Raw genomic sequence first — 10,040 nt, 5'->3', positions numbered from 1 at the left:
GTATTTTTTCATGTTAAAACTTGTCTTATTTGATCTTAAGTTATTTCAGGTTGTTGATGTGTGTGAATGAACTCGGGTTCTTTCAAAAGGACCAAATCACTGTTACGTGATAACAAACACGTCTCTGCTAAAACATCTGTGTCAGACTCATTTTTGAACAGATTTTGGTGTTCTTTAGCTTCTTAGAAAGCTAAGAAGATTTCTTATAACTTTATAATTGAAAGGTTTCTGAGATTTGTTCATTTAAACCCCTGAATCTGTCTGTCAAAGTCTCGGTCTAATAGTCATCCACTGTCACCAGTTTGGTTCAAAACCAACTTAATAGTGTTCGGTATTTTCTGATTATCTGGAGATTCCCTGAATGAAATTTCGATTTTTTTGATTCTGTGGAAAGTATAATCTAGACCTACAACTTTTATGTTTTTGGTTTTGATTGAATCGTTGCTTAGTTGCTTCAAAAATATTGATCTTTGTTGTTACTGTCGAATCTTTGAATTTTATTTTCTGAAATAATAACTCATACCATTCTAAAATTCAAAAATTTGTATAAGATTATAGAAAATTTTAAAAATTGTGATTTTTAGTGTTTTGGAAAGGTCTGGATCTGACCTTCATTTCGTCAGTTGTGAGTTTGTTTAAACTTCAACGTTTGAAGGGTCAAAATTCCCTTCAAACAATCTACCCCCTGAATTTCGATAATCTGTGTTGGACTTGTTTAGCAGTCCCGGTGTCGAGTCTGTGGAGCGGTCGTTCTTGCTCCGAATCTAGTATTTTTGGATTCGTTGGAAAGCTGTGCGAATCATGCACAACTTTCATTTGAATCTTCTTTGTCAAAATAGAGCATACAGATCCCGAAAATTAGTTTTCCGGAGTTCTGTTCAGACTCTATATCATTTCAGCTTCCATGTGTGTTTGGATCTTGGATCGTGGATCGGTGTGTACTGAGTCCACCGTAGCATTGCATCAAAATCCCTACCAATACATACATCAAACCATGTTACAAACACTTAATCCAGTATATACATCTATACACGGTGTAAAAAAATATGTTACAAATACTTGCTAATACATATATTCCTTTAAACAGAGTATATATGAATCCACACATTCACAATAGGGGTGGCAAAACCTGACACGACCCGCCAACCCGCCTCTTAGGCGGGTTCGGGTTGGGCTTAAGCCAACCCGTTTAATAAACGGGTCAACCCGCGTAACCCGTTTATTAAATAGGTCGGATTCGGGTTGGGGGTATGCCAACCCGACCCGCCAACCTGAGAACCCGTTTACCCGACCCAACCCATTTATTAAATGGGTTGGCGGGTCGTGTCGGGTTACCCGTTTATTAAACGGGTCGGGTTCGTGTTTGCCACAGCCGACCCGTTTAATAAACGGGTCGGGTTCGGGTTGAGGTATGCTGACCCGTCAACCCGTCGGGTCGACCCGCCAACCTGACACGATTGCCACCCCTAATTCACAATATATATATTCATCTATTGAAATAAAATATAAACATTATATGAACAAAGTATAAACAAATAATTACAACATCATCAAAATATCTATACAAAATTTCATGTTTCACAACAAATCAGTTAGTTAAAAAATCTAGGGGTTGCAACTCTTGTGGATGCTGCACATCCTGCACTCATGCTCTCAGGTCTTGATTTCCTTATCCTTCATAGAGAGCAGTTATGCATGTGCCTATAGAAGCTAGACATTCGTAGGGAGCTGCTCTTCTCGGGCCTATAGATTCTTCTCATTTGTTGCAAATATTTCTTGTTGTTAATGGATTTTAACTTTTATAAGTGCTAATTCTGTCTTTGCATCCACTTCACTTGAAGTCCTTCTATACTTTAAACTCCTAACCCCAATTTGCTCGCCCCCTTGCATTTGTAATCAAAGTATATATAAGTTTCAAACTAAAATTATGAATATCAAAGTATGTAATTTGCATTTGTAATCAAAGTATATATATAAGTTTGATACTAAAATTATGAATATCAAAGTGTATTACCATATCACCGTCCCTCTTGGTGTTGAAACAACTAGGCAACTGTTGGTTATAAATATGGGTGTCAACGGGTTGAGTTTGGTTTAGACCCAGGTGGAATCAGACCTGACCTTGATTTTCAAGTATGGTATCAGGCCTGGACCCAAGTTTAATCGAAGTTACCATAAGAGAAACCACACCTACTAAAATTATGATTATCAAAGTGCATTACCATATCCCTCTTGGTGTTGAAACAACTAGGCAACTGTTGGTTGTGAATAGGGGTGTCAACGGGTCTGGTTTGGTTAAGACCCAGGTGGAATCAGGCCTGACCCTGATTTTCAAGTATGGTATTAGGTGTGGACCCAAGTTTAATCGAAGCTACCATAAGAGAAACCACATCTGAACCTTATAAGAACTACATGAACCAGACTCGGGACATATCCTGTAAAATAATAGTTTTTATCATTTTTATATTAAAAAATTATGGGTTTTAATTGAAACTTTGATCGGGCCCGAGTTTGGTATAAAATTTTACAAACTATACCCGACTCCATGTATTAATCGGACATTTGGGTCTAGTCTTCTTATTTATCACCATATGTGAACCCTATAAGGCTTGGTACGGATCAGGTTTGGGTAAACCCGACTCGTTGACACCCCTAGTTGTGAGTAGGGGTGTCAACAAGTCGGTTTGGTTCAGATCCAGGTGGAACTAGATCTGCCCTCGTTTTTGGGGTATGGTATCAGGTTTAGACCCAGTCTAATTGGTCCCACCATAAGAGACCATACTCGGACTCGATAAGAACTACATGAACCAGACCCAGGCCATACTTGGTAAAATAATATTTTTTATCATTTTTATATTAAAAAATTATGGGTTATAATCGAAACTCGAGTCAAGCCTGAGTCTGGTATAAAATTTCATAAACTATACACGGTTCCATATATTAATCAGACCTTTAGGTCTGAACCTGGGTTTTAATCAGGTCTTCTCATTCATCACCATACCCGGACCTTATAAGGTTTGATACAAGTCGGGTCTGGGTAAACTCAATTTGTTGACACCCCTACTTGTGAACATCTACGTTCTCCTGGTGAACAAGTACAACAGAATAGTATGTAATGTCATCACTATTGCCACATCAGTTTTGCTCGCCATTTGGCATTCAACTTGATTCATGTTGTGCAACCAAATGTCCTTTTTTATGATTTCCATGGCTTGGACAACCACATCCACTGGGCTATCTACACCATCTCCGTAGGAGTACCATGTTACCTACATAATGAATTTTTATTCATTAATAAATTAGTATATTGTATTATTTATAAATCTAGAACCATTTACTTCATGTATACTTATATGTGCTTCGGTTAACATACACAACTTTACACTCTAATGGGCCCTTCCTATGGGATGACCTTTTTCTCTTCTATCATTCTCCTCTTCCTCTTTCTCTCAATTTTGTCCCTTACATGACCTGCTCCACATAGTCATATGTGGAAACCCATGCATTGGGTTATGTCTAAAGGGCCTTTCAATGGATATGTGCTCTCATATCCAAACGTGCAAGGACTAATACATTGATTAGTACATCAATGATTACAAATTCATGTTTTTATATAAATCAAATCAAATCAATGAATCAAACTTTGCACCTCCAATAAAACAGAACGTCAACAATGTTTCTTCTTCTTTGCCCCCTATGCAAACTCATAAACATGTTACAGGTTTTGCACGAGTTGCACATAGGATGCATGAATCATCTTCTCACCATTGTTGATGAACACACATGTGCCAAAGAAATAGAGGAAGAATGCCTCAACTCCCTCTTTAGCCTATGACCGACCTTCTCTCCCACATAGTTTTTTTTTTCCTTTAGTCTTCTCGCTTTGCTATTGTCATATGTCCTCCTCAAGAATGACAACTTTAGCTTATCACCTTCAAATGCATCATCATTTGTTCCTAACTTTACATTCATACTTGAAATTTCCAAACCAAAGTGCATTTTACTGACTCCCTCTGACACTTTAATCATGTGATGCATGCCATGTCTTCCAAGGTAATGGTTAACTCAAAACCCAAAAAACTGAAATGTGCTCGTTACAAAATTCTAAAAATGCACCATCGAATCTACTAGACTGTGACCAATAATCCATGGGGCAACCTCCAAGAATTGTTAGAAGTGTATTTCATCTAGCCAATCCTTGGCATCCTCCGATAGCGTTAAGAACCACTTGTGTGCTTGAAACTAATAAAATTGATATGACAAGCACTGTGACTCCTCTGCTATTTTTTGTTGTGGATCTTATAATAATAATAGAATTTGCATGAAATCAATCACATATCACACATCAATTATTGAATATAATACTAAAATTGATTCATTTTAGTAAACTAGTTACAATTACATACATTAACAAGAATTTGCATGAAATCAATTACATATCACATATCTCACATTAATCATTGAATATAACACCAAAATTAATTCATTTTGGTGATTAGAATGAAGCATTCACAACACACCTTCCATACATTGTATTTATTTTTTTATATTATGAGCTATAAATTGTCATGAAAATAAAATTCCTTAAGAATCATAATTTTTAGTCCAATTATATACAATTGTAATAATGAAAATGATGATTTTATATATTTCAACTAAAAGAATGATTAAAGTAGGCAATGTTAATATTCCAACACAATAAAAATCACTTCAATTTATAATCAAATCAAAATTTATAGCAAAAAACTTATAAATAAAGGTTTACAATCTAGCATATATAGATAATTGAATAAATGTCAATAAAGATCTATAATCTAGCATAAAACCAAAAACTTATATCTAGATAATTAAATATAAATATTTATTATGCTTGAAACTAATAAAATTGATGTGACAAGCATTGTGGCTCCTTTGCTATTTGTGGTTGCAGATTCTGTAATGATAGTAGAATTTGCATAGAATCAATCACATATAACATATCAATTATTGAATATAACACTAAAATTGATTCCATTTAGTAAACTAGTTAAAACTACACACATTAACAAGAATTTGCATGAAATCAATCACATATCTCACATCAATAATTGAATATAACACACAAAATAATTCATTTTGGTGATTAGAATGAAGCATTCACAACACACCTACCACATATTGTATTTATTTGTTATATTGTGAGCTACAAATTATCATGAAAATAAAATTTCTTAATAATTATAATTTTTAGTCCAATTATATACAATTCTAATAACCCAAATGATGATTTTATATTTTTCAATTAAAAGAATGATTAAAGTAGATAATGTTAGTATTCTAACACAATTAAAATCACTTTAATTTATAATAAAATTAAAATTTCCAACAAAAAAACTTATAAATAAAGGTATACAATCTAGCATATATAGATAATTGAATAAATGTTAATAAAGATCTATAATTTAGCATAAAACTAAAAACTTATATCTAAATAATTAAATATAAATATTTATTGAATCTAGTTTTCAAGGTCTATAATTTATCAAAAAACCTATAAATAAAGGTCAACCCCTTTAATCTAGCATCTAAAACTTGAGTGTAAGGGTGTTGCATCTACAATTGCACACATCAACAAAATACTGACCCACTAATGCATACACATAAATAATTGAATACATGATCATAAATTACAATATTCAAATTAGTTATTTTACGAACATGCTTTATACACACTCATATAAACCAATTTATTCATTGAATGTAATATTAAAACTATTTGCAAGAATCTTACAAACATGCTTCACTATTGTATATACATCAATATATTTAGAAAGTACATGTCCACGAGCACTAGACCTTGTGGCCTGTTTATGGTAATATGCACTTCCTCCTCCATAGGATGATCTTCCTCATCCCCCTTCTCCATTATCTTGTCATTGTTATCCTCCACCTCCTCTCTTTGCTAAAGATCCTCCTCTACCCTCTCACCAACCATAACCTCATTCTTCACCCAACCTTCCTCCCTTTCCTGAGGTTCCTCTTCTGCTCTCTCACCACCAATAACCTCACACTCCACCTCAACATTAACCTCTTTATTTGCTTGAGGCAGATCTTTTCTCTTCTCCACACTCTCCTCCACCTCAACCTTGACATCTTCCCTTTGCTGAGGTTCCTCCTTCACCTTCTCCATCCTTACGATGTTCATCATCTCCCTCTCCTCACTGTAGTTGACTATGCCTTCTGCTTCTTTCAACCAAGCTTGTAGGTTAGCAACTATCGAGAAATCCAAAGTCAATAGCTTCTTACACTTCTTAACCACTAATTACTCACTAACATCCCCTTCTTTAGATGTTTCCTAGATGAGAGACATGATTTTGGACACCAAACCATCAACCTTTTTACAAAAAAAAAAATTCTTTCTAAAAACTCCTTTTTATAAGATTATGTTTGATGCTTCTTATTTGATCGCAACAATCTCGGCCTCATCTTACTAATGCTGTATTTTTTTTAATTATATTAGAAACTCATGTGCTTGGTGACAAATCAGGTTCCTAACATAAAGGATCAGCTAGTGGGTATTGTATTTATAAAATCAGTATTCAAGAGAGAGCAATTTTAGTATATTACATAAGGTTTATGGTAGAAAGAGAAAATTCAAATGACCATTTTATAGTATATATATCATACATTTTTCTCTAATCCTGAAGTAGGTGTTGGTGCCTCCATGACAGTTTCTTGACTTGTCATCTTTATAATAAAGGATGAACAATCTCGTACACAACCAAATTCAAGAATACAAGTAAACAAGCAAGCAAATGAGATTTACATAAAATCAAATTATAAAAAAATAGAATAGGCTATTGAAAATGCAAAAATATCTTAAAAATTATGACATTGTCCATTAGTCATCTTTATAATATAAGATAAACAAAAGATAAACAATCAAATTTGAGAATAGAGGCATACCAAATTAAAGAAAAAAAGTGGACAACAAAAACTCACATGAAATTAAATTAAACAAAAAAATGAAATAGACTATTGAATATTAAAAAATAACTTAAGAACCATGTCATTATTTTATAAAATAACTGATTCATGCCACAAATTCAAAAAATAACTAATTCAACCATTATAAGGAGCAAAACTTGTGTTTACCAAAATATCTCACCATCGATAATGTGCCAGATGCTAAAAAACTCGCATGATATGCAACCACATGACAAATATGAAACAAGAAAAATGACACCTTGTCGAAAAAACTCACTGAGGAAAACAGTTTGGGGACCATAAAACCTTCTCTAACAAACCCTAATTTTTAATGCAAAAATGGTCCTCATATGCAAAACTGAAATTTGATACATATGAAGCATCACATTCAATGCCAGTACCGAGTTTTACAAACGTTACGCGTGAGGATGAGGAGATTTATAAAAACGTCATGAGAATATTTGTGAATCTCATGTTCAATATTTGAATGTTCGAAATGTCCACAATTGATGTGAAAAATTTTCTACATACGAAGGATGTTCGTAAATCTTTTAGCAAACTGTAGGAGGACATCTGCAAATATGCTGAGGACATTCGCATGAAGAGGTAATGACATCCATATCATAATTATATTTGTTTTGTATTAACATAAATCTCACATATTGCACTTGTGAATGTGAAACTTTTGTGAATGTTTGACTTTTACATACATACATACAAACTTTAGTTATAAAAGGTTTGCACATTATGTGCACAAAGGTTGGCACATCCTCAAATGTTTGAGGTGAACCTACACTAAAAAAATATGCGATGGTAAAAAGGTTCACAACACATATTTGCAAAAGTCAGGACAAACATTTGCGGAGGTAGGCATAGAATTTTTGTGAGTTCTTAGTTAAAGAAGCTTCACATGGTATCTGTGCGAAGGTCGTGTCATTCATAAATATGTGATGCAAACCTACAATCAATCAATAAACATGTGAAGTTTAGGGACATTCACATCAGATATTTGCGAATGTTATACAGACATTTGTGGACATACGTCTTGACTTTAAGCAAGTTTTTAGTTAAAAGAGGTTTACATGATGTCTGTGCGAATGTCAGCACAACAATAAATGTATGGTGCGAACCAACTGAGCTAGAACTTTTAAATTCTAGAAGGTTCATATAGAGCTTGCAAACCTCAGAAGATACACTCATTTGATATGCGGATCTCCTTTATTGGGATTCAATTTAGCCAGGTTCATAGATTCTTTTATGTGATTTTCATCAGGTCCGTGAAATGTTTATGCGAATCTCCTTATTATTAAGATATAGTGACAGTTTATACGATGTACGTATCTATCATACGAAGGTTCGCTTGTGTAAAGGGTAAAAATATACTAAAAAAGTTGGGAATTAAATTTTTTGGCATGGGAAGATTTTAGCAAATTGCGAGACATTTCTAAAATTGTGCCCTTTTACAAGGACAATACAATTATTTTTCATTTTTTTAAATGAGTCGTTTTTAGGGGACGATGCTAGCATGCAGCTCCACTATGGCATTTCTCAATATGGGTCCTGCACCCATCTCGGGAAATGCCAAGATGGACAACCGTTAGGGAGATCGCTGTGTGCCTACCATGCAACTATGCCATATATAATATGAAGTCTTTTCAAATATGTAAAATATGTATTTGCATCTCGATGAGATATGAAACATAAATATCCAATTCTTGTTGGATCCTAGCCCTAAATCGGGAAAGATTGTCATTTATGCCAGGTCTAACCTGACCGCATCAATTTAATAATCTAATATCACAATTCACAAGTACTGGGACCAGAACCAGATCCTACACTCTATTATACATGACCCAAATTCCAATTTCTGGGTACAACACCGTGCTCAAGCGATCAGACTCATGCAACCAGCTAATATGTTATGGAACTGTATCTAAACCGAATTTGTTTCAGAGCAATTAACGAATATGACTTAATCTTATATTGCCTAATCACATATAGAGACTTACAGAAGAGCTTTGAATCCAGATCCAACTACCCTAATTAGCTAATCTAATATGCAACCATATTTTGATAGCTGTTGGATTTAGTTTCTGTTTGGATATAGATGCCCCGAATATGATTCTGTTGATTAACTGGATTTTTCCTACTCTACAGAATCCAACTAAATGAATATGGGTTTGATCAGATACCTGACCTAAATCCGATCCATTGACATTGCTATTTGAAACTTGAAAGAGCTTACTAAAATGTCATGATATTGTTGTTTTCATCTGCCCAACAATACCAATCAAGAAATATACAGAATAATTAAATAACTTTTCATGGTACAAAGATGAGTCTAACGGGCGGGAACACCTAAACTGGAACCAAGTCTTCAAGCCCACGGTAGAGGGATGCCTAGGCATTCATAGCATAGAAGAGACCAATATAGCGGCTCTTACTAAATTACCATGGGCACTATGCCAACAACAAGATACCCCATGGACCTCGCTAGCCAAAGCTAAATACCTGCTGAAGGAATCCATGTGGGTACCTACAAAGAGCAAGATCATATCCTATGGGCGGAAGGGTGTTCCTTCTAGCACCTTGGCATTAAAGAACAAGGTCAGATGGGTTGCTGTGAAGTAGGGGTGGCAAAACCTGACATGACCCGCCAACCCGCCTCTTAGGCGGGTTCGGGTTGGGCTTAAGCCAACCCGTTTAATAAACGGGTTGACCCGCCTAACCCGTTTATTAAACGGGTCGGGTTGGGGGTATGCCAACCCGCCAACTCGTTTAATAAACGGGTTAGGCGGACGGGTCGACCCGCCAACCCGTTTGCCAACCCGACCCGTCAACCCGTCGAGCCAACCCAACCCGCCAACCTAAGAACCCGTTTACCCGAACCAACCCATTTATTAAATGGGTTGGCAGGTCGTGTCGGGTTACCTGTTTATTAAATGGGCCGGGTTCGTGTTTGCCACAGCCAACCCGTTTAATAAACGGGTCGGGTTCGGGTTGAGGTATGCTGACCCGCCAACCCGACACGATTGCCACCCCTACTGTGAAGGAATGACTGTAGAATTTTGGTT

Source organism: Nuphar pumila, chromosome 5 (assembly GCF_984573655.1).
Source record: "Nuphar pumila chromosome 5, dmNupPumi1.hap1.1, whole genome shotgun sequence".
NCBI classification, from domain to species: domain Eukaryota; kingdom Viridiplantae; phylum Streptophyta; class Magnoliopsida; order Nymphaeales; family Nymphaeaceae; genus Nuphar; species Nuphar pumila.
Note: the sequence above shows the minus strand (reverse complement) of the source record.